This window comes from Amphiura filiformis, chromosome 1 (genome assembly GCF_039555335.1).
Source record: "Amphiura filiformis chromosome 1, Afil_fr2py, whole genome shotgun sequence".
NCBI classification, from domain to species: domain Eukaryota; kingdom Metazoa; phylum Echinodermata; class Ophiuroidea; order Amphilepidida; family Amphiuridae; genus Amphiura; species Amphiura filiformis.
In genome coordinates, this window is record NC_092628.1 from 38,502,878 (window position 1) to 38,528,337 (window position 25,460).

Below are 25,460 nucleotides of genomic sequence, written 5' to 3' on the forward strand. Positions count from 1 at the left end.
AATAGGATAAAAATAAGTAATCGCCTCCCCGACGGGGAATTGAACCCCGGTCTCCCGCGTGACAGGCGGGGATACTCACCACTATACTATCGAGGATTGACGTGATGAAACTTTCCTACAAAACTAGTGATATAACGAGTATTGTAATAGACAAGTTAATCTTTTTAGCTCCTTTGATTTTTGTTATATTTTCTCTTTTGCTGACAAAAGACAAAATGCTGACTTTCAGTTTAAATTGTAACCCTTCATGTACATTTTGTTAACAGGTTAACCTTTTTAAGTGCAGTTTTAAAATATGATTACATCCTTTCATCATTTTTCTTGGGAAAAGGGGGAGTTTTGATCTAACGAAGGTTCTTTAATAGGGCATGGTACACTAATTGAATAAATTAAGCTATCACATGGCCGGTTAGCTTACGTGACAAATAGGATAAAATTAAGTAATCGCCTCCCCGACGGGGAATTGAACCCCGGTCTCCCGCGTGACAGGCGGGGATACTCACCACTATACTATCGAGGATTAACGTGATGAAACTTTCCTACAAAACTAGTGATATAACGAGTATTGTAATAGACAAGTTAATCTTTTTAGCTCCTTTGATTTTTGTTGTATTTTCTCTTTTGCTGACAAAAGACAAAATGCTGACTTTCAGTTTAAATTGTAACCCTTCATGTACATTTTGTTAACAGGTTAACCTTTTTAAGTGCAGTTTTAAAATATGATTACATCCTTTCATCATTTTTCTTGGGAAAAGGGGGGAGTTTTGATCTAACGAAGGTTGTTTTATAGGGCATGGTACACTAATTGCATAAATTAAACTATCACATGGCCGGTTAGCTCAGTTGGTTAGAGCGTCGTGCTAATAACGCGAATGTCGTGGGTTCGAGCCCCATACTGGCCAGATGGTAAATTAAGATTTTGTGTATTTTATTTTTCATTTCTTCTTGTCTTTTTCTGTTTGTTTATATGTGTCCATGAATTCCAAGCGTTATTAACGCTTTAAATATTACCATATCATTTCCATATAACACCCATTAGCGTGAAATGTATCAATAAGGTCTTTAGCACGTCATTTAAAAATTTGTTAAAACTAAAATGTTCTTGGTTTGAAGCTATTTTCTGTATAAATTGTGACCCTTCATGTACATTTTGTTAACAGGTTAACCTTTTTAAGTGCAGTTTTAAAATCAGATTGCATCCTTTCATCATTTTTCTTGGAAAAAGGGGTGGGGTTTTGATCTAACGAAGGTTCTTTAATAGGGCATGGTACACTAATTGAATAAATTAAGCTATCACATGGCCGGTTAGCTTACGTGACAAATAGGATAAAAATAAGTAATCGCCTCCCCGACGGGGAATTGAACCCCGGTCTCCCGCGTGACAGGCGGGGATACTCACCACTATACTATCGAGGATTGACGTGATGAAACTTTCCTACAAAACTAGTGATATAACGAGTATTGTAATAGACAAGTTAATCTGTTTAGCTCCTTTGATTTTTGTTGTATTTTCTCTTTTGCTGACAAAAGACAAAATGCTGACTTTCAGTTTAAATTGTAACCCTTCATGTACATTTTGTTAACAGGTTAACCTTTTTAAGTGCAGTTTTAAAATATGATTACATCCTTTCATCATTTTTCTTGGGAAAAGGGGGGAGTTTTGATCTAACGAAGGTTGTTTTATAGGGCATGGTACACTAATTGCATAAATTAAGCTATCACATGGCCGGTTAGCTCAGTTGGTTAGAGCGTCGTGCTAATAACGCGAATGTCGTGGGTTCGAGCCCCATACTGGCCAGATGGTAAATTAAGATTTTGTGTATTTTTATTTTTCATTTCTTCTTGTCTTTTTAAATTTGTTTATGTCAATGAATTCCAAGCGTTATTAACGCTTTAAATATTACCATATCATTTCCATATAACACCCATTAGCGTGAAATGTATCAATAAGGTATTTAGCACGTCATTTAAGAATTTGTTAAAACTGAAAATGTTCTTGGTTTGAAGCTATTTTCTGTATAAATTGTGACCCTTCATGTACATTTTGTTAACAGGTTAACCTTTTTAAGTGCAGTTTTAAAATCAGATTACATCCTTTCATCATTTTTCTTGGAAAAAGGGGTGGGGTTTTGATCTAACGAAGGTTCTTTAATAGGCCATGGTACACTAATTGAATAAATTAAGCTATCACATGGCCGGTTAGCTTACGTGACAAATAGGATAGAAATAAGTAATCGCCTCCCCGACGGGGAATTGAACCCCGGTCTCCCGCGTGACAGGCGGGGATACTCACCACTATACTATCGAGGATTGACGTGATGAAACTTTCCTACAAAACTAGTGATATAACGAGTATTGTAATAGACAAGTTAATTATTTTAGCTCCTTTGATTTTTGTTGTATTTTCTCTTTTGCTGACAAAAGACAAAATGCTGACTTTCAGTTTAAATTGTAACCCTTCATGTACATTTTGTTAACAGGTTAACCTTTTTAAGTGCAGTTTTAAAATATGATTACAGCCTTTCATCATTTTTCTTGGAAAAAGGGGTGGGGTTTTGATCTAACGAAGGTTCTTTAATAGGGCATGGTACACTAATTGAATAAATTAAGCTATCACATGGCCGGTTAGCTTACATGACAAATAGGATAAAAATAAGTAATCGCCTCCCCGACGGGGAATTGAACCCCGGTCTCCCGCGTGACAGGCGGGGATACTCACCACTATACTATCGAGGATTGACGTGATGAAACTTTCCTACAAAACTAGTGATATAACGAGTATTGTAATAGACAAGTTAATTTTTTTAGCTCCTTTGATTTTTGTAGTATTTTCTCTTTTGCTGACAAAAGACAAAATGCTGACTTTCTGTTTAAATTGTGACCCTTCATGTACATTTTGTTAACAGGTTAACCTTTTTAAGTGCAGTTTTAAAATCAGATTACATCCTTTCATCATTTTTCTTGGAAAAAGGGGTGGGGTTTTGATCTAACGAAGGTTCTTTAATAGGGCATGGTACACTAATTGAATAAATTAAGCTATCACATGGCCGGTTAGCTTACATGACAAATAGGATAAAAATAAGTAATCGCCTCCCCGACGGGGAATTGAACCCCGGTCTCCCGCGTGACAGGCGGGGATACTCACCACTATACTATCGAGGATTGACGTGATGAAACTTTCCTACAAAACTAGTGATATAACGAGTATTGTAATAGACAAGTTAATTTTTTTAGCTCCTTTGATGTTTGTTGTATTTTCTCTTTTGCTGACAAAAGACAAAATGCTGACTTTCAGTTTAAATTGTAACCCTTCATGTACATTTTGTTAACAGGTTAACCTTTTTAAGTGCAGTTTTAAAATATGATTACATCCTTTCATCATTTTTCTTGGGAAAAGGGGGGAGGTTTGATCTAACGAAGGTTGTTTTATAGGGCATGGTACACTAATTGCATAAATTAAGCTATCACATGGCCGGTTAGCTCAGTTGGTTAGAGCGTCGTGCTAATAACGCGAATGTCGTGGGTTCGAGCCCCATACTGGCCAGATGGTAAATTAAGATTTTGTGTATTTTTATTTTTCATTTCTTCTTGTCTTTTTCTGTTTGTTTATGTCAATGAATTCCAAGCGTTATTAACGCTTTAAATATTACCACATCATTTCCATATAACACCCATTAGCGTGAAATGTATCAATAAGGTCTTTAGCACGTCATTTAAAAATTTGTTAAAACTGAAAATGCACAAATGTTTGAAGAAAAGAGACCGTGTGTGTTTAATATTATGCACAAAGGGGTTATTATTATGTAATTGTTCTTACGTGACAAATAGGATAAAAATAAGTAATAACCTCCCCGACGGGGAATTGAACCCCGGTCTCCCGCGTGACAGGCGGGGATACTCACCACTATACTATCGAGGATTGACGTGATGAACCTTTTCTACAAAACTAGTGATATAACTAGTATTGTAATAGACAAGTTAATCTTTTTAGCTCCTTTGATTTTTGTTGTATTTTCTATTTTGCTGACAAAACACAAAATGCTGACTTTCTGTTTAAATTGTGACCCTTCATGTACATTTTGTTAACAGGTTAACCTTTTTAAGTGCAGTTTTAAATAAAATCTGATTACATCCTTTCAAAAAAAATGTTTTAATATGATTACATCCTTTCATCATTTTTCTTGGGAAAAGGGGGAGTTTTGATCTAACGAAGGTTGTTTTATAGGGCATGGTACACTAATTGCATAAATTAAGCTATCACATGGCCGGTTAGCTCAGTTGGTTAGAGCGTCGTGCTAATAACGCGAATGTCGTGGGTTCGAGCCCCATACTGGCCAGATGGTAAATTAAGATTTTGTGTTTTTTAATTTTCATTTCTTCTTGTGTTTTTCTGTTTGTTTATATGTGTCAATGAATTCCAAGCGTTATTAACGCTTTAAATATTACCATATCATTTCCATATAACACCCATTAGCGTGAAATGTATCAATAAGGTCTTTAGCACGTCATTTAAAAATTTGTTAAAACTGAAAATGTTCTTGGTTTGAAGCTATTTTCTGTATAAATTGTGACCCTTCATGTACATTTTGTTAACAGGTTAACCTTTTTAAGTGCAGTTTTAAAATCAGATTACATCCTTTCATCATTTTTCTTGGAAAAAGGGGTGGGGTTTTGATCTAACGAAGGTTCTTTAATAGGGCATGGTACACTAATTGAATAAATTAAGCTATCACATGGCCGGTTAGCTTACGTGACAAATAGGATAAAATAAGTAATCGCCTCCCCGACGGGGAATTGAACCCCGGTCTCCCGCGTGACAGGCGGGGATACTCACCACTATACTATCGAGGATTGACGTGATGAAACTTTCCTACAAAACTAGTGATATAACGAGTATTGTAATAGACAAGTTAATCTTTTTAGCTCCTTTGATTTTTGTTGTATTTTTTCTTTTGCTGACAAAAGACAAAATGCTGACTTTCAGTTTAAATTGTAACCCTTCATGTACATTTTGTTAACAGGTTAACCTTTTTAAGTGCAGTTTTTTAATATATGATTACATCCTTTCATCATTTTTCTTGGGAAAAGGGGGGAGTTTTGATCTAACGAAGGTTGTTTTATAGGGCATGGTACACTAATTGCATAAATTAAGCTATCACATGGCCGGTTAGCTCAGTTGGTTAGAGCGTCGTGCTAATAACGCGAATGTCGTGGGTTCGAGCCCCATACTGGCCAGATGGTAAATTATGATTTTGTGTTTTTTATTTTTCATTTCTTCTTGTCTTTTTCTGTTTGTTTATATGTGTCAATGAATTCCAAGCGTTATTAACGCTTTAAATATTACCATATCATTTCCATATAACACCCATTAGCGTGAAATGTATCAATAAAGTCTTTAGCACGTCATTTAAAAATTTGTTAAAACTGAAAATGCACAAATGTTTGAAGAAAAAAGACAGTGTGTGTTTAATATTATGCACAAAGGGGTTATTATTATGTAATTGTTCTTACGTGACAAATAGGATAAAAATAAGTTATAACCTCCCCGATGGGGAATTGAACCCCGGTCTCCCGCGTGACAGGCGGGGATACTCACCACTATACTATCGAGGATTGACGTGATGAAACTTTCCTACAAAACTAGTGATATAACAAGTATTGTAATAGACAAGTTAATCTTTTTAGCTCCTTTGATTTTTGTTGTATTTTCTCTTTTGCTCACAAAAGACAAAATGCTGACTTTCAGTTTAAATTGTGACCCTTCATGTACATTTTGTTAACAGGTTAACCTTTTTAAGTGCAGTTTTAAAATATGATTACATCCTTTCATCATTTTTCTTGGGAAAAGGGGGGAGTTTTGATCTAACAAAGGTTGTTTTATAGGGCATGGTACACTAATTGCATAAATTAAGCTATCACATGGCCGGTTAGCTCAGTTGGTTAGAGCGTCGTGCTAATAACGCGAATGTCGTGGGTTCGAGCCCCATACTGGCCAGATGGTAAATTAAGATTTTGTGTATTTTTATTTTTCATTTCTTCTTGTCTTTTTCTGTTTGTTTATATGTGTCAATGAATTCCAAGAGTTATTAACGCTTTAAATATTACCATATCATTTCCATATAACACCCATTAGCGTGAAATGTATCAATAAGGTATTTAGCACGTCATTTAAGAATTTGTTAAAACTGAAAATGTTCTTGGTTTGAAGCTATTTTCTGTATAAATTGTGACCCTTCATGTACATTTTGTTAACAGGTTAACCTTTTTAAGTGCAGTTTTAAAATCAGATTACATCCTTTCATCATTTTTCTTGGAAAAAGGGGTGGGGTTTTGATCTAACGAAGGTTCTTTAATAGGGCATGGTACACTAATTAAATAAATTAAGCTATCACATGGCCGGTTAGCTTACGTGACAAATAGGATAAAAATAAGTAATCGCCTCCCCGACGGGGAATTGAACCCCGGTCTCCCGCGTGACAGGCGGGGATACTCACCACTATACTATCGAGGATTGACGTGATGAAACTTTCCTACAAAACTAGTGATATAACGAGTATTGTAATAGACAAGTTAATCTTTTTAGCTCCTTTGATGTTTGTTGTATTTTCTCTTTTGCTGACAAAAGACAAAATGCTGACTTTCAGTTTAAATTGTAACCCTTCATGTACATTTTGTTAACAGGTTAACCTTTTTAAGTGCAGTTTTAAAATATGATTACATCCTTTCATCATTTTTCTTGGGAAAAGGGGGGAGTTTTGATCTAACGAAGGTTGTTTTATAGGGCATGGTACACTAATTGCATAAATTAAGCTATCACATGGCCGGTTAGCTCAGTTGGTTAGAGCGTCGTGCTAATAACGCGAATGTCGTGGGTTCGAGCCCCATACTGGCCAGATGGTAAATTAAGATTTTGTGTATTTTTATTTTTCATTTCTTCTTGTCTTTTTCTGTTTGTTTATGTCAATGAATTCCAAGCGTTATTAACGCTTTAAATATTACCATATCATTTCCATATAACACCCATTAGCGTGAAATGTATCAATAAAGTCTTTAGCACGTCATTTAAAAATTTGTTAAAACTGAAAATGCACAAATGTTTGAACAAAAAAGACAGTGTGTGTTTAATATTTTGCACAAAGGGGTTATCATTATGTAATTGTTCTTACGTGACAAATAGGATAAAAATAAGTAATAACCTCCCCGACGGGGAATTGAACCCCGGTCTCCCGCGTGACAGGCGGGGATACTCACCACTATACTATCGAGGATTGACGTGATGAAACTTTCCTACAAAACTAGTGATATAACAAGTATTGTAATAGACAAGTTAATCTTTTTAGCTCCTTTGATTTTTGTTGTATTTTCTCTTTTGCTCACAAAAGACAAAATGCTGACTTTCAGTTTAAATTGTGACCCTTCATGTACATTTTGTTAACAGGTTAACCTTTTTAAGTGCAGTTTTAAAATATGATTACATCCTTTCATCATTTTTCTTGGGAAAAGGGGGGAGTTTTGATCTAACGAAGGTTATTTTATTGGGCATGGTACACTAATTGCATAAATTAAGCTATCACATGGCCGGTTAGCTCAGTTGGTTAGAGCGTCGTGCTAATAACGCGAATGTCGTGGGTTCGAGCCCCATACTGGCCAGATGGTAAATTAAGATTTTGTGTTTTTTATTTTTCATTTCTTCTTGTCTTTTCTGTTTGTTTATATGTGTCAATGAATTCCAAGCGTTATTAACGCTTTAAATATTACCATATCATTTCCATATAACACCCATTAGCGTGAAATGTATCAATAAGGTCTTTAGCACGTCATTTAAAAATTTGTTAAAACTGAAAATGTTCTTGGTTTGAAGCTATTTTCTGTATAAATTGTGACCCTTCATGTACATTTTGTTAACAGGTTAACCTTTTTAAGTGCAGTTTTAAAATCAGATTACATCCTTTCATCATTTTTCTTGGAAAAAGGGGTGGGGTTTTGATCTAACGAAGGTTCTTTAATAGGGCATGGTACACTAATTGAATAAATTAAGCTATCACATGGCCGGTTAGCGTACGTGACAAATAGGATAAAAATAAGTAATCGCCTCCCCGACGGGGAATTGAACCCCGGTCTCCCGCGTGACAGGCGGGGATACTCACCACTATACTATCGAGGATTGACGTGATGAAACTTTCCTACAAAACTAGTGATATATCTAGCATTGTAATAGACAAGTTAATCTTTTTTAGCTCGTTTGATTTTTGTTGTATTTTCTCTTTTGCTGACAAAAGACAAAATGCTGACTTTCAGTTTAAATTGTGACCCTTCATGTACATTTTGTTAACAGGTTAACCTTTTTAAGTGCAGTTTTAAAATATGATTACATCCTTTCATCATTTTTCTTGGGAAAAGGGGGGAGTTTTGATCTAACGAAGGTTGTTTTATAGGGCATGGTACACTAATTGCATAAATTAAGCTATCACATGGCCGGTTAGCTCAGTTGGTTAGAGCGTCGTGCTAATAACGCGAATGTCGTGGGTTCGAGCCCCATACTGGCCAGATGGTAAATTAAGATTTTGTGCATTTTTATTTTTCATTTCTTCTTGTCTTTTTCTGTTTGTTTATATGTGTCAATGAATTCCAAGCGTTATTAACGCTTTAAATATTACCATATCATTTCCATATAACACCCATTAGCGTGAAATGTATCAATAAGGTCTTTAGCACGTCATTTAAAAATTTGTTAAAACTGAAAATGTTCTTGGTTTGAAGCTATTTTCTGTATAAATTGTGACCCTTCATGTACATTTTGTTAACAGGTTAACCTTTTTAAGTGCAGTTTTAAAATCAGATTACATCCTTTCATCATTTTTCTTGCAAAAAGGGTGGGGTTTTGATCTAACGAAGGTTCTTTAATAGGGCATGGTACACTAATTGAATAAATTAAGCTATCACATGGCCGGTTAGCTTACGTGACAAATAGGATAAAAATAAGTAATCGCCTCCCCGACGGGGAATTGAACCCCGGTCTCCCGCGTGACAGGCGGGGATACTCACCACTATACTATCGAGGATTGACGTGATGAAACTTTCCTACAAAACTAGTGATATAACGAGTATTGTAATAGACAAGTTAATCTTTTTAGCTCCTTTGATTTTTGTTGTATTTTCTCTTTTGCTGACAAAAGACAAAATGCTGACTTTCAGTTTAAATTGTAACCCTTCATGTACATTTTGTTAACAGGTTAACCTTTTTAAGTGCAGTTTTAAAATATGATTACATCCTTTCATCATTTTTCTTGGGAAAAGGGGGGAGTTTTGATCTAACGAAGGTTGTTTTATAGGGCATGGTACACTAATTGCATAAATTAAGCTATCACACGGCCGGTTAGCTCAGTTGGTTAGAGCGTCGTGCTAATAACGCGAATGTCGTGGGTTCGAGCCCCATACTGGCCAGATGGTAAATTAAGATTTTGTGTTTTTTATTTTTCATTTCTTCTTGTCTTTTTCTGTTTGTTTATATGTGTCAATGAATTCCAAGCGTTATTAACGCTTTAAATATTACCATATCATTTCCATATAACACCCATTAGCGTGAAATGTATCAATAAAGTCTTTAGCACGTCATTTAAAAATTTGTTAAAACTGAAAATGCACAAATGTTTGAAGAAAAAACACAGTGTGTGTTTAATATTATGCACAAAGGGGTTATTATTATGTAATTGTTCTTACGTGACAAATAGGATAAAAATAAGTAATAACCTCCCCGACGGGGAATTGAACCCCGGTCTCCCGCGTGACAGGCGGGGATACTCACCACTATACTATCGAGGATTGACGTGATGAAACTTTCCTACAAAACTAGTGATATAACAAATATTGTAATAGACAAGTTAATCTTTTTAGCTCCTTTGATTTTTGTTGTATTTTCTCTTTTGCTCACAAAAGACAAAATGCTGACTTTCAGTTTAAATTGTGACCCTTCATGTACATTTTGTTAACAGGTTAACCTTTTTAAGTGCAGTTTTAAAATATGATTACATCCTTTCATCATTTTTCTTGGGAAAAGGGGGAGTTTTGATCTAACGAAGGTTGTTTTATAGGGCATGGTACACTAATTGCATAAATTAAGCTATCACATGGCCGGTTAGCTCAGTTGGTTAGAGCGTCGTGCTAATAACGCGAATGTCGTGGGTTCGAGCCCCATACTGGCCAGATGGTAAATTAAGATTTTTTGTATTTTTATTTTTCATTTCTTCTTGTCTTTTTCTGTTTATGTCAATGAATTCCAAGCGTTATTAACGGATAAAGGTGCGATGATGGTTATTTAGCGCGTTAGCGCTGCTCACTAGCAAAATTGCAAATTGCGCGGTATTTGCAATTTTCTGTTTTTTCCACGCTAATAGCGCTAATATCGCCGATTGCGTGATAATAGCAAACCTCTGCTATTTCGTGCTAATTGTGGTGAACCAATTGCGCGCTATTACCAAAAGTGCTAAAACTGTTCTCGTCAAGGTAAGCGATATTAGCGCTAATATCGTTAATAGCGGCCATTAGCGTAATGCGAGTTATTAGCGCTATTAGCGTGAGTCGTGCTATTTTCATCACTAACGCTATTAGCACTCATTAGCATATCACTTGCAAAAGTTCTAAAAATGCTCTCAATCGCGCAAGGTGTGCTAATAGCGCTATTAGCGCTAATAGCACTCATTTGCGTGAGATGCGCTATTAGCGCTAATAGCGTAAGGCGTGCTATTAGCGCGCGCTATTAGCACTCATTAGCGTGGGATAGGCTAATAGCGTAAGGAGTGCTAATAGCGCTATTAGCGCAAATACCGACAGGTATGCTAATAACGATATTACAACTCATTGTATTATGTGCCAAATTCTTCATTTTCTGCGAATGGTAGACGCTATTAGCGCTAATAGTGCTAATAGCACTCATTAGCGCGAGGTTCGCTATTAGCGGTAATAGCATAAGGTGTGCTACTAGCGCTATTAACGCTAATAGCGTAGTGTGTGCTAATAGCGATTTAGCGCTCATTAGTGTATCGTTTGCAAATTTGAAAATTGATCATTTTCTACGGATGGTAGGTGCTATTAGCGCTATTAGCGCTAATAGCGCAAATAGCACTCATTAGCACGAGGTGCGCTATTAGCGCTAATAGCGTAAGGTGTGCTACTAGCGCTATTAGCGCTAATAGCGTAGTGTGTGCTAATAGCGATTTAGCGCTCATTATTGTATCGTTTGCAAATTTGAAAATTGATCATTTTCTACGGATGGTAGGTGCTATTAGCGCTATTAGCGCTAATAGCGCTAATAACACTCATTAACGTGGGATGCGTAATTAGCGCTAATAGCGTAAGGCGTGCTAATAGCGCTATTAGCGCAAATACCGACAGGAATACTAATAACGATATTACAACTCATTATATTATGTGCCAAATTGTTCCAATATAAAAGGGCCCCGCAGGGCAAGAAAGCTAGTGTAACCGCTGTCCCCACCATCAACAAAAATATCAAGGCCGCACGGCCGGCAGGCCTGAGGCCGGAGACTCACATACGACAACTAAACACTCCAAGTGAGTTCCAATATAAATGGGCCCCGCAGGGCAAGAAACTTAGTATGACCGCTGTCCCCACCATCAGCAACAAACATCAAGGCCGCAGGGCCGGCAGGCCTGAGGCCGGTGACTCCATACGACAACTAAACACTCCAAGTGAGTTCCAATGTAAAAGGGCCCCGCAGGGCAACAAAGCTAGTGTGACCGCTGTCCCCACCAAGGCCGGAGACTCACATACGACAACTAAAAACTCCAAGTGAGTTCAAATATAAAAGGGCCCCGCAGGGCAAGAAACTTAGTATGACCTCTGTCCACACCATCAACAAAAAACATCAAGGCCGCAGGGCCGGCAGGCCCGGGGCCAGAGACTCCCATACGACAACTAAACACTCCAAGTGAGTTCCAATATAAAAGGGCCCCGCAGGGCAAAAAACTTCGTGTGACCGCGGTCCCCACCATCATCAACAAACATCAAGGCCGCAGGGTGAGTTCCAATACAAAAGGGCCCTGAGTGAGTTCCAATATAAAAAGGGCCCGCAGGGCAAGAAAGCTAGTGTTACCGCTGTCCCCACCATCAACAAAATATTAGGGCCGCAGGGCCGGCAGGCCTGAGGCCGGAGACTCCCATACGACAACTTAACACTCCAAGTGAGTTCCAATATAAAGGGGCCACGCAGGGCAACAAGGCTTGTGTGACCACTGTCCCCACCATCAACAAAAAAAATCAAGGCCGCAGGGCCGGCAGGCCTGAGGCTCCCATACGACAACTAAACACTCCAAGTGAGTTCCAATATTTATGGGCCCCGCAGGGCAATAAAGCTAGTGAGACCTCTGTCCGCACCATCAACAAAAAACATCAAGGCCGCAGGGCTGGCAGGCCCGAGGCCGGAGACTCCCATACGACAACTAAACACTCCAAGTGAGTTCAAATATAAAAGGGCCCCGCAGGGCAAGAAACTTAGTGTGACCGCTGTCCCCACCATTAGCAAAAAACATCAAGGCCGCAGGGCCGGCAGGCCTGGGGCCGGTGACTCCCATACGACAACTAAACACTCCAAGTGAGTTCCAATGTAAAAGGGCCCCGCAGGGCAACAAAGCTAGTGTGACCGCTGTCCCCACCAAGGCCGGAGACTTACATACGACAACTAAAAACTCCAAGTGAGTTCAAATATAAAAGGGCCCCGCAGGGCAAGAAAGTTAGTATGACCTCTGTCCCCACCATCAACAAAAAACATCAAGGCCTGGTACACTAATTGAATAAATTAAGCTATCACATGGCCGGTTAGCTTACGTGACAAATAGGATAAAAATAAGTAATCGCCTCCCCGACGGGGAATTGAACCCCGGTCTCCCGCGTGACAGGCGGGGATACTCACCACTATACTATCGAGGATTGACGTGATTAAACTTTCCTACAAAACTAGTGATATAACTAGTATTGTAATAGACAAGTTAATCTTTTTAGCTCCTTTGATTTTTGTTGTATTTTCTCTTTTGCTGACAAAAGACAAAATGCTGACTTTCAGTTTAAATTGTGACCCTTCATGTACATTTTGTTAACAGGTTAACCTTTTTAAGTGCAGTTTTAAAATCTGATTACATCCTTTCATCATTTTTCTTGGGAAAAGGGGTGGGGTTTTGATCTAACGAAGGTTGTTTTATAGGGCATGGTACACTAATTGCATAAATTAAGCTATCACATGGCCGGTTAGCTCAGTTGGTTAGAGCGTCGTGCTAATAACGCGAATGTCGTGGGTTCGAGCCCCATACTGGCCAGATGGTAAATTAAGATTTTGTGTATTTTTATTTTTCATTTCTTCGTGTCTTTTTCTGTTTGTTTATATGTGTCAATGAATTCCAAGCGTTATTAACGCTTTAAATATTACCACATCATTTCCATATAACACCCATTAGCGTGAAATGTATCAATAAAGTCTTTAGCACGTCATTTAAAAATTTGTTAAAACTGAAAATGTTCTTGGTTTGAAGCTATTTTAAAACATAAAAATATAAATGCACAAATGTTTGAAGAAAAAAGACAGTGTGTTTCATATTATGCACAAAGGAGTTATTATTATGTAATTGTTCTTACGTGACAAATAGGATAAAAATAAGTCATCGCCTCCCCGACGGGGAATTGAATCCCGGTCTCCCGCGTGACAGGCGGGGATACTCACCACTATACTATCGAGGATTGACTTAGTACATAATTCCTATAAAACGGGTGATATAACGAAATATTGTAGGCCTACTGGTATTGTAGTATAAATTCTGTCTCTGGAGTTAAGGCCAAAAATATCTTCAATGGTTTATTGTTTTTAATAATTTTTTTTTTTTAAACCCACAATATCCTCTTAGCTGCGATTATTCCTTGAAATATATCTAAAACTTAAAAATATAGGCCTATTATGTTGGACCTTCTTTATAGGTCAATTGAAAAACATACAAATTAACCTTGTTTAGGAGACGAAAAAAGAAAACCCTGTTCTACGGGCCCGACCGACCCAGATTTTGAACAAATTGGGAAAAAACATTTCCTGTACAATGAATGCCGACCCAAATTTCGGAAATTTCAGGAACAATTTTTTTTTTGTATTTTCCCAAATTGCAAATTATTTATAGATTTTTGTGATCTTTTGGGTCATTTAAAAAAAAAATTGTCCTTATAAAACTGTGATCTGAAAAGAAAATAGCTAATATTTACACTATGATACCATTTCGAAAGTTTATAGGCCTAATAACAATAATGTCAAACTCACTTGTCTTATTATTAAACGACCAATAGATAATAAATGACGACTATCATGTAAGACTTGAGTTCCGCAGTCTACTTGTCTTTGGGGTCTTTGCGTTAATCCGGGGCGTTAATATTAAAATGTCCCAAATGCGTTAATAAATTTGTTCCTTTTCCAAGAAAAATCGAAAGGACCTAGGGCTATTACAATATATGTTGACCTCTATAAAACTTTATGGACGCTTAAACCATAGACAAGCTCCAGATAAATACTTGTTTTGCATTTACTATCTTAAATTATCTTTTTCTGAAATACGTTACAGATAAATAAGTCGATTTACCCTTCGCTCGTGGCTACGATATGGACATTGCACAATGCACTGTGAGCAATGGTGAGATAACACACGTATTGCACAATATGAAGATAAAATTGCTCACTAGTCATGCTAGTATTATTGTTGTTTATCATCGCTTGCTCGCTCCACATGGCCGGTTAGCTCAGTTGGTTAGAGCGTCGTGCTAATAACGCGAATGTCATGGGTTCGAGCCCCATATTGGCCAGAAAATATATCTTTTATTGCATTATAAATATTTAATGGAAGAACAGAAAATGGGTCATTTGTGGGGCAAAATTGTATTTATTTTTTGTTGTTGATATTTTTGCCCATATAAAATTTTTTTTACCTGATTGACAGCCTCACTCCGGGAGCCTTAGGCCTACAGAAAACTCAGAAAAATTTTTCTCATCGGGTTATATAAAGAGTATATAAAGGGTGCAAAGTCCAGAGGAATATTTTAGAATTGTTTTTAGTAAACACAATTTTAAATTTGACCCCTGTGTAGGCCTTAAACTCCCGGCCTAAACTTTGACCATGGATATTTTGGAATGTCCACTAGGCACCCGTTACCCGGCAAACACAAAACGTTTTTGACATTATTCGCAACAGGATAGAAAAGGTTGTCAGAAAACGTTTAAATGTTGGGTTAATATATAGGCCCTAACGGGTATAATTTATAAAGCGTTTTCATAACATTCAAAAACATTTTTTGAAAACTTACTGCAAAATATTCTAACACAATTAAAGTGTTGACAAAATATTTGACAAAAAAGGTTTCCTAAAAATATTTTCAATAACACTTTAACAACATTTTTTTTAAATGTTATAGTGTGTTTTCATACAAACGTTTTCATGACCTTTAATAACTCAACATTTAATGTTATTAAAACGTTTTTACCAAACCAAAATATAACCCGTTTAAAATGTTCTAAAAACTTTTTTGTTTGCTGGTTAAATACCTCAGACGTCAACATTAAAGCAAAAACTGTTAGTAATACATTTACAGTCTCAAGTTCCACACGACTAATACACACACAAAATAATTTTGAACACAAGGCACAAGTATAGTATGTTCTTGTTTTTACCAAAAAAAATGCATCAACGAAATTTTACTTACATTACAAAATCTACTATTTTTACATGTAGGCCTAGTGTGTATATAAGTTAGGCCTAAAAAATGTTTGATTGGCATACCATTAAAAAAAATTAGGGTAGGTAGGTCGGGATTTTTTTACTTTTTAAGCTGCAAAATTTCGTTTGATAAAGGCTTTGGAACTATTTTTCTTCTTTTTTAAATTTTTATTATTATTATTATTATTATTATTATTATTGTGGATTTTATTTATTAAAAAGAAAAAAGTCAGGATCGGGTCTACTTTTGGGGTCGGTTGGGTTACGCCAATCAAACATTTTTTAGGTCTTAGTATTGTTTAATGATTTGACATCATTAATTAGTCCAGGAGGAAAGGAAGAGGAAAAATGGAAAAGGGAAAAAAGAGATGAAAATGGAAGACAAGGTGGAAAGAGATGAGAAAGGGTTCTTAAGTGTCCTTCTGGGAGAACCTTCACACTTTAAGCCTCAAAAAGGTCCCCTTTAAAGAGCTATTACAGAGAACCTTAGAGAACCAAAAAAGGTCTTCAAAGTAACCAAAGATCATTTCATGGTTCCCAGATGGTTCCTTTTAAGAACCACGAAATTTTTACCCCCTCCGTAATGACCTTTGACCTTGGTTGACCTCGATTTTATTTTGAGCATTATATTCCCCTCGTATCAAGGATTCCACCTACCAAGTTTGGGCCCGATTGGACAAAGTTGAAATTTTGACCTTTGACCTTGACCTCCGATGACCTTTCAAACCACCCCATAAACGTGGAATGCCCGATATCGATCTATATGCGAAATATCGGATCGATGCCTCGAAGCATAGGGCCTGCACTTTGGCTCGACATTTGAAAGGGGTGTGAATTCATTTTTGGATACGCCCCTATTATAATTAGGTAATACTTGAACACATTCCCTATATGTATATACATGTACCACATGTAGTAAATCTGTCTGCTTTATCTGTATTTTTCATCAAACATTATAACAATAGCTCTTTTACAGTGTGCAATCATCCCGGGCAATAATTGGGCAATAATAGAGGATGTGCGTGAAATTATTGATTAGCTCCATACAAAGGATTTGAACCGGTGTCCTTCACCGTAATCATGGCGCAATGCAGTGCATTCAATCAAACGTTGTCGTCAACCTATTTGATCCTATAGTGCATTTGTTATGTGTGTGAGACGAGCTGTCGCGGTAGATTGCAATAGCTTGTAATCATGCTTTTGTTGAATGAATTTGAGTACTCCGCCATATTTACGGTATGAACGTCATAATCTAGGTGATTATTTGCATTGGATGTCTTGAATACGCTGGCGAAGTTGTGTAATAATCGGATTAATGCTATAACAGTAGGTGAATACAAGTTTTGAATATATCGCGTTGCAAAGCCCCATTCAGTGATCCCAGCGAAAGTGAAAAAAAAATCAAATTGTTACTTTTATAAATTTTTTTAATGGAAAAACCCAAGAAAACGGCAGTATCGACGAAGTTGAAGCCCCATTCAAATAGGCCTACATGTAGCTAATTTATATATACTGTCAGTATATAAATTAAATCAGTTCAATTCACGCCGAGTGTCCTTGAATTGAACTGATGAACCTTGTTTTTTGCCTTACAAGGACCCCAATGGAATTAAGCTTTCTTCGGAAGGCTTTTTGGGCTATCCTTGGTACTCATTGGTATTTATTCCATTGTCACCTCGTGCAATAGTTTATTCTGGTACCCTGAATTACATACATGTACAGTAGATTTTAAAGTATTTTATCCATAATGTGCAATCTATTGTATTTTCTTTTTGTTTGCAATTTTTGATGTATATTGAGTGCTAAATAAAATGAAAATGAAAAAGACAGGTTTGACTCTGCTTCAGCGGTCATGAAAGAATTCAAAAGATAACCTCTGCCCCAACAATCCCAAGCAATTGTCTGAAACTGCTCTTCGGATGATGATAGTCATATAATGATCAAAAGATTATTACTGACTATATCATTGTACAAAATCTGAATTTCTGAAAAAATCACTGAATGGGCCGTTAGTTCCCTCCACTCCTTACCCTGGCAATATGAATCAAAGAAAAATAAAGAAAAAATTAAATAAAACAAGAAAAAAAAAAAGACAAAGAAAAAGAAACAATAAAAGAAAAACAAATATGAAAAGTTCAAACAATATTTGGTTTATAAAATTAATGTGACCGTGATGAGGCTCGAACTCACCACCTTCCGATTTAAAGTTCGAAGCGCTCGTGTACCAAATTCTGACGCCTTACCAAGTGAGCTGTGCTCCTGAGACGAAATAAAAATAAAATAATACACTGTATACCTGCTTGTGTCGGTAATTGATTTGCTCAAATTCCATAATGGTACAGTGCAACAGAGCAAAAATGCCCAAAATTAAAAGCTATATAATTTATGAACAATATACACTACACATAAAAATATTAATACAAGGGAATTTCAACATAAGAATCCAAACAATTAAGTACCAACATGCACAGCTTTGTCCTTATATCACATTTGGGTTTTTAACAAAATGTTATCAAACCTCTACTGTGATTGGCAGCTGCACAAGGCATCTCTTTGATAGCTGATAATGGCCATCCATTCAGCAAGTGGCTACTAACTGACCTTGACAGGCTTGAATGAGCACTGTCATCTGCTACAAAACCATCACACTCTAGGACCTGGTCGCCTATATTAATTTACTAGTCAACATTTGCATAGGAACCGCATAGTCGGAGGCAAGGTTCATTATTGATTGGAGATTATATACGTATTTATTACTAATAGACAAGTAATATATATATATATCGTGTGTTTGCGATTTATTCCGTAATCAATAAGTATGATGAACAAACGCATTTCTGGCAGAAGTACTCACAGCGTAGTGGTATTCGATCTCGACTGTTAAATAAAAGGTTGTGGGTTCGAACCCTGGTAGAATTTTAATTGGAATAAATTTGTTTTTCTTTTTTGTTAAAGGGGCATTTCGTGATCCACAGCCTCATCCCCCACTTTTCCCCAAAAAGTTGAGATTTTTACACCACTGGATACCTCTGGCTACATAATGTTTATGTACCAAATATTTCTTGCAGATTAATTCGTTTAACAAAAATATCGTTAAATTTGAATTTCGTTCTGGTGCACCAGAACGAAATTACAACACATTGTCTATGGAGCAGTGTAATACACATAATCATGCATAACTCGCAAACGCAAAATCGGAATCAACTGAAATTTTGGAAATAAGCTTTTTTCGTGGATATCTACTGAAAATGTCATAAAAAGAGGATGCTAGGATCACGAAATCCTCCTTTAAGTAAGAGGTAATAATTATGGCAATAAATCCGCCGTATAAAACTGAACACAGCTCAATCCAGCCTCATATAGGCCTATATCATGTAAATGTATTATGTGATGCAAATGTTGACTAGGAAAAAAATATCGCGACCTGGTCACTATAATGCTACAGGGAGCACAGTACTTTGACAATGGAGTGAAAGACTATTATTATTGATTAGGCGCGGATTCTAAAAGTACAGCTCCTATGCGTGTGTAGCAAAAAATTGGAATAGAATGTTTGGAATCATGTAACTAAAATACTAAATGCATTCTGCAAAATGTGCTCTTACCAATTTATAAAGCATTTCATTAGCTTTAATTTGACATATTGTTTGACATGTTTGGAATTATGGTAAATCATTAAATAAAATATTTATTAATTAATCAATTATGTCAATTAATAAAAATTTAATGCAAATATGCATATTTTCTCTGACAGAATTGTAGGATTTGACAAGAGCCATCTTTCTTGTAAGTTTGATTCTTATAACATACCGGTATCGTATTGCGTCCCGTTATAGTTGCAGAAAAATACGCGTGCAGGACACACATACGCACCCCCCCACACCCACACACACACACACCCAGAGGATCGTACCGCTTTACAATCGTATAACATTCATTGGCGCTAGTAGTAGTAAATTCCAATTTTCTTTGCTTTACCTCACTTGTTCTGCTCAAAATTAAAAGGGGATATATCTGACAGTAAAAGCTTACATTTTATGGAAATTATGTTTAAATTTGCTTAAACAGCACAAAACAGATAAAGCAGACTAATGTACTATACATAGGCCTATACATGTATGGTGTGCCAGGGACTGTTTAAGAATATATCATTAGATTTATGATATTTACTTCGAGGACTGTTATATATCAAAAATGTGAAAAATATCAAATTTTAATAATTTGTCATAAAATTTGTATTATATCGTGAATTCCAAACAATGAAATTTATTTGATATCAGAAAGACATTCTTCGTATTCAGAATGCGTTTTCTTTGTCTTTTTTTTTCTTTTCTTGTTTTATTTTTTTTTCTTTATTTTTCTTTGATTTATATTGTCAGGGTAAGGAGAGTAGGGAACTAAAGGCCCATTCAGTGATTTTTTGATTTTTTTTTTTCATCCCGACGATCGTAAAAATCATCAAAATACAGATTTTGGATACTAGACTGCGGAACTCAGTCTTCAATGATAGTCAGTAATTTTTATATTTTGGACATTATTATGACTATCATTTGAGGACTGAGTTCTTGTGATCCGAGGAGCAGTTTCAGATAATTGCCTGGGATTATTGGGGCAGAGGTTATCTTTTGAATTCTTTCATGACCACTGAAGCATAGTCGAACCTGTCAAGGACACTCGGCGTGAATTGAAAGACCATGTCACTCGCCACAAAAGAATGTCAAAGGTCATAAAAGGCCTATGGCTGATTTTGTACGTTTCGTCATTGTCATAGATGTGCTAACATAGCTTGCTAGTGTAGTGGTTCAGCCGAAAGCCGTGTGTCTAAGACAAAAAAAATAATGCGGTTACGTGAGTCTGTAATTTATATACCGGTACTGACAGTATATAAATTAGCTACATGTATTTGAATGGGGCTTCAACTTCGTCAATACTGTCGTTTTCCTGTGTTTTTTTTTTTTTTTGCCATTTGTTTTTCATTAAAAAATTTATACACAATTTGATTTTTTTTTCACTTTCGCTGGGATCACTGAATGGGACTTTGTAGCGCGGATTATTCAAAACTTGTTTTTACCTACTGCTATATAGTATTAATCCGATTATTACATAACTTTGCCAGCGTATTCAAGACATAGGTTATGTAAGGGATAAACTGTACATGGGTATAGGGTATAGAGGCCCTGCATGCTTTTATCGATTGGCTCCAAACAAAGGATTTGAACCGGTGTCCTTCACCGTAATCACGGCGCAGTCCATTCAATCAAATGTCGTCACTGTGCGAGACGAACGATGTATAAATCTGGAGGTCACATCATCACTTATCATGCTTATTGTAAAAAGTTTGTCCAATGCATATACTGTGTGTATTGTTCCCGGGTATTGTCAATGCAGTCAAGCAAACAGGTATTATATTTTGAAAAGGCCGCTATAGTATATTCACAGGGGTGTCTTGAATGGCCAATCATATGGGACATAATCAAATTGCAGTGACTGCTTCCTTTGTTACCACATGTCAGTCATCTTGTGATTATTGGACCATGTAAACCTGCAAAAACGAGCCAAAGTGCAGGCCCTATGTGTGGCGAAACGCATTGCCGGACAGACAGATACACAGAGCTCATTATTTTATTAGTACTAGTTCACCCGTTGCTGTGAGAGTTACTGATAGCCATGCTATTTGACCCCTGATGACCCCTTTTGACACTAATATAGGCTGATACCATTTCATGGTTCAGCAAAAATATGAAGAAATTATTTCCAAACCGTGTTAAGTCAACAATCATTATGTTGCTCATTTTCAAGAATGCTGGTTAACAAAAAGCAGGCCATTGTCTCATTTCGTGAACAAAGGTCCACATACCATGGTTTCCTTGCGTTTCCTTTATAATCGGTTACCCAACTGAAGCTATAAATACCAGCTCATTGCGATACCGCACATATAAAACAGACACATGTGCACAACCAGAGAAGATCTGATTTAATCAGTTGAGCTTTTTCAATGAGTGTAATCTTGGTTTAATAGCTTTTAATGGGGTTTAAGTCCCGAAAAGGTCGCGGTGAATTCTACTGTAGACATGACTGCATCATGTACGCTATTGAGAGCATTTTTAGAACTTTTGCAAGTGATATGCTAATGAGTGCTAATAGCGTTAGTGACGAAAATAGCACGACTCACACTAATAGCGCGCATTACGGTAATGGCTGCTATTAACGATATTAGCGCTAATATCGCTTACCATGCCGAGAACATTTTTAGCAGTTTTGGTAATAGCGCGCAATTGGTTCACCACAATTAGCACGAAATAGCAAAGGTTTGCTATTATCACGCTATCGGCGATATTGGCGCTATTAGCGTGGAAAAACCAGAAAATTGCAAATACCGCGCAATTTGCAATTTTGCTAGTGAGCAGCGCTAACGCGCTAAAAAACCATCATCGCACCTTTATCGGTTTTGATCTAACGAAGGTTCTTTAATAGGGCATGGTACACTAATTGAATAAATTAAGCTATCACATGGCCGGTTAGCTTACGTGACAAATAGGATAAAAATACGTAATCGCCTCCCCGACGGGGAATTGAACCCTGGTCTCCCGCGTGACAGGCGGGGATACTCACCACTATACTATCGAGGATTGACGTGATGAAACTTTCCTACAAAACTAGTGATATAACTAGTATTGTAATAGACAAGTTAATCTTTTTAGCTCCTTTGATTTTTGTTGTATTTTCTCTTTTGCTGACAAAAGACAAAATGCTGATTTTCTGTATAAATTGTGACCCTTCATGTACATTTTGTTAACAGGTTAACCTTTTTAAGTGCAGTTTTAAAATCTGATTACATCCTTTCATCATTTTTCTTGGGAAAAGGGGGGGGGTGATCTAACGAAGGTTCTTTTATAGGGCATGGTACACTAATTGCATAAATTAAGCTATCACATGGCCGGTTAGCTCAGTTGGTTAGAGCGTCGTGCTAATAACGCGAATGTCGTGGGTTCGAGCCCCATACTGGCCAGATGGTAAATTAAGATTTTGTGTATTTTTATTTTTCATTTCTTCTTGTCTTTTTCTGTTTGTTTATATGTGTCAATGAATTCCAAGCGTTATTAACGCTTTAAATATTACCACATCATTTCCATATAACACCCATTAGCGTGAAATGTATCAATAAAGTCTTTAGCACGTCATTTAAAAATTTGTTAAAACTGAAAATGTTCTTGGTTTGAAGCTATTTTAAAACATAAAAATATAAATGCACAAATGTTTGAAGAAAAAAGACAGTGTGTTTCATATTATGCACAAAGGGGTTATTATTATGTAATTGTTCTTACGTGACAAATAGGATAAAAATAAGTCATCGCCTCCCCGACGGGGAATTGAATCCCGGTCTCCCGCGTGACAGGCGGGGATACTCACCACTATACTATCGAGGATTGACTTAGTACATAATTCCTATAAAACGGGTGATATAACGAAATATTGTAGGCCTACTGGTATTGTAGTATAAATTCTGTCTCTGGAGTTAAGGCCAAAAATATCTTCAATGGTTTATTGTTTTTAATAATTTTTTTTTTTTAAACCCACAATATCCTCTTAGCTGCGATTATTCCTTGAAATATATCTAAAACTTAAAAATATAGGCCTATTATGTTGGACCTTCTTTATAGGTCAATTGAAAAACATACAAATTAACCTTGTTTAGGAGACGAAAAAAGAAAACCCTGTTCTACGGGCCCGACCGACCCAGATTTTGAACAAATTGGGAAAAAACATTTCCTGTACAATGAATGCCGACCCAAATTTCGGAAATTTCAGGAACAATTTTTTTTTGTATTTTCCCAAATTGCAAATTATTTATAGATTTTTGTGATCTTTTGGGTCATTTAAAAAAAAAAATTGTCCTTATAAAACTGTGATCTGAAAAGAAAATAGCTAATATTTACACTATGATACCATTTCGAAAGTTTATAGGCCTAATAACAATAATGTCAAACTCACTTGTCTTATTATTAAACGACCAATAGATAATAAATGACGACTATCATGTAAGACTTGAGTTCCGCAGTCTACTTGTCTTTGGGGTCTTTGCGTTAATCCGGGGCGTTAATATTAAAATGTCCCAAATGCGTTAATAAATTTGTTCCTTTTCCAAGAAAAATCGAAAGGACCTAGGGCTATTACAATATATGTTGACCTCTATAAAACTTTATGGACGCTTAAACCATAGACAAGCTCCAGATAAATACTTGTTTTGCATTTACTATCTTAAATTATCTTTTTCTGAAATACGTTACAGATAAATAAGTCGATTTACCCTTCGCTCGTGGCTACGATATGGACATTGCACAATGCACTGTGAGCAATGGTGAGATAACACACGTATTGCACAATATGAAGATAAAATTGCTCACTAGTCATGCTAGTATTATTGTTGTTTATCATCGCTTGCTCGCTCCACATGGCCGGTTAGCTCAGTTGGTTAGAGCGTCGTGCTAATAACGCGAATGTCATGGGTTCGAGCCCCATACTGGCCAGAAAATATATCTTTTATTGCATTATAAATATTTAATGGAAGAACAGAAAATGGGTCATTTGTGGGGCAAAATTGTATTTATTTTTTGTTGTTGATATTTTTGCCCATATTTTTTACCTGATTGACAGCCTCACTCCGGGAGCCTTACAGAAAACTCACAGAAAATTTTTTCTCATCGGGTTATATAAAGAGTATATAAGGGTGCAAAGTCCAGAGGAATATTTTAGAATTGTTTTTAGTAAACACAGTTTTAAATTTGACCCCTGTGTAGGCCTTAAACTCCCGGCCTAAACTTTGACCATGGATATTTTGGAATGTCCACTAGGCACCCGAACGACCCGGCAAACACAAAACGTTTTTGACATTATTCGCAACAGGATAGAAAAGGTTGTCAGAAAACGTTTAAATGTTGGGTTAATATATAGGCCCTAACGGGTATAATTTATAAAGCGTTTTCATAACATTCAACAACATTTTTTGAAAACTTACTGCAAAATATTCTAACACAATTAAAGTGTTGACAAAATATTTGACAAAAAAGGTTTCCTAAAAATATTTTCAATAACACTTTAACAACATTTTTTTTAAATGTTATAGTGTGTTTTCATACAAACGTTTTCATGACCTTTAATAACTCAACATTTAATGTTATTAAAACGTTTTTACCAAACCAAAATATAACCCGTTTAAAATGTTCTAAAAACTTTTGTTTGCTGGTTAAATACCTCAGACGTCAACATTAAAGCAAAAACTGTTAGTAATACATTTACAGTCTCAAGTTCCACACGACTAATACACACACAAAATAATTTTGAACACAAGGCACAAGTATAGTATGTTCTTGTTTTTACCAAAAAAAATGCATCAACGAAATTTTACTTACATTACAAAATCTACTATTTTTACATGTAGTGTGTATATAAGTTAAGCCTAAAAAATGTTTGATTGGCATACCATTAAAAAAATTAGGGTAGGTAGGTCGGGATTTTTTTACTTTTTAAGCTGCAAAATTTCGTTTGATAAAGGCTTTGGAACAATTTTTCTTCTTTTTTTAATTTTTTATTATTATTATTGTGGATTTTATTTATTAAAAAGAAAAAAGTCAGGATCGGGTCTACTTTTGGGGTCGGTTGGGTTACGCCAATCAAACATTTTTTTGGTCTTAGTATTGTTTAAT

At 36.2% G+C, this 25,460-nt stretch overlaps 33 non-coding genes across 33 annotated transcripts; 15 read left to right on the forward strand and 18 right to left on the reverse strand.

Annotated features, from left to right (window-relative positions):
• Positions 1–24: 24 nt before the first annotated feature.
• On the reverse strand, positions 25–96 carry Trnad-guc (transfer RNA aspartic acid (anticodon GUC)). The gene has a single exon. It is a non-coding gene; the product is annotated as a tRNA-Asp (tRNA).
• A 352-nt stretch (positions 97–448) lies between these two features.
• Positions 449–520, reverse strand: Trnad-guc (transfer RNA aspartic acid (anticodon GUC)). Its single transcript has one exon. It is a non-coding gene; the product is annotated as a tRNA-Asp (tRNA).
• A 308-nt stretch (positions 521–828) lies between these two features.
• On the forward strand, positions 829–902 carry Trnai-aau (transfer RNA isoleucine (anticodon AAU)). Its single transcript has one exon. It is a non-coding gene; the product is annotated as a tRNA-Ile (tRNA).
• Positions 903–1,344: 442 nt separating this feature from the next.
• Trnad-guc (transfer RNA aspartic acid (anticodon GUC)) lies at positions 1,345–1,416 on the reverse strand. The gene has a single exon. It is a non-coding gene; the product is annotated as a tRNA-Asp (tRNA).
• Positions 1,417–1,724: 308 nt separating this feature from the next.
• Positions 1,725–1,798, forward strand: Trnai-aau (transfer RNA isoleucine (anticodon AAU)). Its single transcript has one exon. It is a non-coding gene; the product is annotated as a tRNA-Ile (tRNA).
• A 440-nt stretch (positions 1,799–2,238) lies between these two features.
• Positions 2,239–2,310, reverse strand: Trnad-guc (transfer RNA aspartic acid (anticodon GUC)). Its single transcript has one exon. It is a non-coding gene; the product is annotated as a tRNA-Asp (tRNA).
• A 354-nt stretch (positions 2,311–2,664) lies between these two features.
• Trnad-guc (transfer RNA aspartic acid (anticodon GUC)) lies at positions 2,665–2,736 on the reverse strand. Its single transcript has one exon. It is a non-coding gene; the product is annotated as a tRNA-Asp (tRNA).
• A 354-nt stretch (positions 2,737–3,090) lies between these two features.
• Positions 3,091–3,162, reverse strand: Trnad-guc (transfer RNA aspartic acid (anticodon GUC)). The gene has a single exon. It is a non-coding gene; the product is annotated as a tRNA-Asp (tRNA).
• A 308-nt stretch (positions 3,163–3,470) lies between these two features.
• Positions 3,471–3,544, forward strand: Trnai-aau (transfer RNA isoleucine (anticodon AAU)). Its single transcript has one exon. It is a non-coding gene; the product is annotated as a tRNA-Ile (tRNA).
• A 303-nt stretch (positions 3,545–3,847) lies between these two features.
• Trnad-guc (transfer RNA aspartic acid (anticodon GUC)) lies at positions 3,848–3,919 on the reverse strand. Its single transcript has one exon. It is a non-coding gene; the product is annotated as a tRNA-Asp (tRNA).
• Positions 3,920–4,263: 344 nt separating this feature from the next.
• On the forward strand, positions 4,264–4,337 carry Trnai-aau (transfer RNA isoleucine (anticodon AAU)). Its single transcript has one exon. It is a non-coding gene; the product is annotated as a tRNA-Ile (tRNA).
• A 442-nt stretch (positions 4,338–4,779) lies between these two features.
• Positions 4,780–4,851, reverse strand: Trnad-guc (transfer RNA aspartic acid (anticodon GUC)). The gene has a single exon. It is a non-coding gene; the product is annotated as a tRNA-Asp (tRNA).
• Positions 4,852–5,161: 310 nt separating this feature from the next.
• Trnai-aau (transfer RNA isoleucine (anticodon AAU)) lies at positions 5,162–5,235 on the forward strand. Its single transcript has one exon. It is a non-coding gene; the product is annotated as a tRNA-Ile (tRNA).
• A 306-nt stretch (positions 5,236–5,541) lies between these two features.
• On the reverse strand, positions 5,542–5,613 carry Trnad-guc (transfer RNA aspartic acid (anticodon GUC)). Its single transcript has one exon. It is a non-coding gene; the product is annotated as a tRNA-Asp (tRNA).
• A 308-nt stretch (positions 5,614–5,921) lies between these two features.
• Positions 5,922–5,995, forward strand: Trnai-aau (transfer RNA isoleucine (anticodon AAU)). The gene has a single exon. It is a non-coding gene; the product is annotated as a tRNA-Ile (tRNA).
• Positions 5,996–6,439: 444 nt separating this feature from the next.
• On the reverse strand, positions 6,440–6,511 carry Trnad-guc (transfer RNA aspartic acid (anticodon GUC)). The gene has a single exon. It is a non-coding gene; the product is annotated as a tRNA-Asp (tRNA).
• Positions 6,512–6,819: 308 nt separating this feature from the next.
• Positions 6,820–6,893, forward strand: Trnai-aau (transfer RNA isoleucine (anticodon AAU)). The gene has a single exon. It is a non-coding gene; the product is annotated as a tRNA-Ile (tRNA).
• A 303-nt stretch (positions 6,894–7,196) lies between these two features.
• On the reverse strand, positions 7,197–7,268 carry Trnad-guc (transfer RNA aspartic acid (anticodon GUC)). The gene has a single exon. It is a non-coding gene; the product is annotated as a tRNA-Asp (tRNA).
• A 308-nt stretch (positions 7,269–7,576) lies between these two features.
• On the forward strand, positions 7,577–7,650 carry Trnai-aau (transfer RNA isoleucine (anticodon AAU)). Its single transcript has one exon. It is a non-coding gene; the product is annotated as a tRNA-Ile (tRNA).
• Positions 7,651–8,092: 442 nt separating this feature from the next.
• Positions 8,093–8,164, reverse strand: Trnad-guc (transfer RNA aspartic acid (anticodon GUC)). Its single transcript has one exon. It is a non-coding gene; the product is annotated as a tRNA-Asp (tRNA).
• Positions 8,165–8,473: 309 nt separating this feature from the next.
• Trnai-aau (transfer RNA isoleucine (anticodon AAU)) lies at positions 8,474–8,547 on the forward strand. The gene has a single exon. It is a non-coding gene; the product is annotated as a tRNA-Ile (tRNA).
• Positions 8,548–8,990: 443 nt separating this feature from the next.
• Positions 8,991–9,062, reverse strand: Trnad-guc (transfer RNA aspartic acid (anticodon GUC)). Its single transcript has one exon. It is a non-coding gene; the product is annotated as a tRNA-Asp (tRNA).
• A 308-nt stretch (positions 9,063–9,370) lies between these two features.
• Trnai-aau (transfer RNA isoleucine (anticodon AAU)) lies at positions 9,371–9,444 on the forward strand. Its single transcript has one exon. It is a non-coding gene; the product is annotated as a tRNA-Ile (tRNA).
• Positions 9,445–9,750: 306 nt separating this feature from the next.
• Trnad-guc (transfer RNA aspartic acid (anticodon GUC)) lies at positions 9,751–9,822 on the reverse strand. The gene has a single exon. It is a non-coding gene; the product is annotated as a tRNA-Asp (tRNA).
• A 307-nt stretch (positions 9,823–10,129) lies between these two features.
• Positions 10,130–10,203, forward strand: Trnai-aau (transfer RNA isoleucine (anticodon AAU)). Its single transcript has one exon. It is a non-coding gene; the product is annotated as a tRNA-Ile (tRNA).
• A 2,671-nt stretch (positions 10,204–12,874) lies between these two features.
• Positions 12,875–12,946, reverse strand: Trnad-guc (transfer RNA aspartic acid (anticodon GUC)). Its single transcript has one exon. It is a non-coding gene; the product is annotated as a tRNA-Asp (tRNA).
• Positions 12,947–13,255: 309 nt separating this feature from the next.
• Positions 13,256–13,329, forward strand: Trnai-aau (transfer RNA isoleucine (anticodon AAU)). Its single transcript has one exon. It is a non-coding gene; the product is annotated as a tRNA-Ile (tRNA).
• A 346-nt stretch (positions 13,330–13,675) lies between these two features.
• Positions 13,676–13,747, reverse strand: Trnad-guc (transfer RNA aspartic acid (anticodon GUC)). Its single transcript has one exon. It is a non-coding gene; the product is annotated as a tRNA-Asp (tRNA).
• A 1,027-nt stretch (positions 13,748–14,774) lies between these two features.
• On the forward strand, positions 14,775–14,848 carry Trnai-aau (transfer RNA isoleucine (anticodon AAU)). Its single transcript has one exon. It is a non-coding gene; the product is annotated as a tRNA-Ile (tRNA).
• Positions 14,849–22,313: 7,465 nt separating this feature from the next.
• Trnad-guc (transfer RNA aspartic acid (anticodon GUC)) lies at positions 22,314–22,385 on the reverse strand. The gene has a single exon. It is a non-coding gene; the product is annotated as a tRNA-Asp (tRNA).
• A 306-nt stretch (positions 22,386–22,691) lies between these two features.
• Trnai-aau (transfer RNA isoleucine (anticodon AAU)) lies at positions 22,692–22,765 on the forward strand. The gene has a single exon. It is a non-coding gene; the product is annotated as a tRNA-Ile (tRNA).
• Positions 22,766–23,111: 346 nt separating this feature from the next.
• Positions 23,112–23,183, reverse strand: Trnad-guc (transfer RNA aspartic acid (anticodon GUC)). The gene has a single exon. It is a non-coding gene; the product is annotated as a tRNA-Asp (tRNA).
• Positions 23,184–24,210: 1,027 nt separating this feature from the next.
• Positions 24,211–24,284, forward strand: Trnai-aau (transfer RNA isoleucine (anticodon AAU)). The gene has a single exon. It is a non-coding gene; the product is annotated as a tRNA-Ile (tRNA).
• Positions 24,285–25,460: the final 1,176 nt, after the last annotated feature.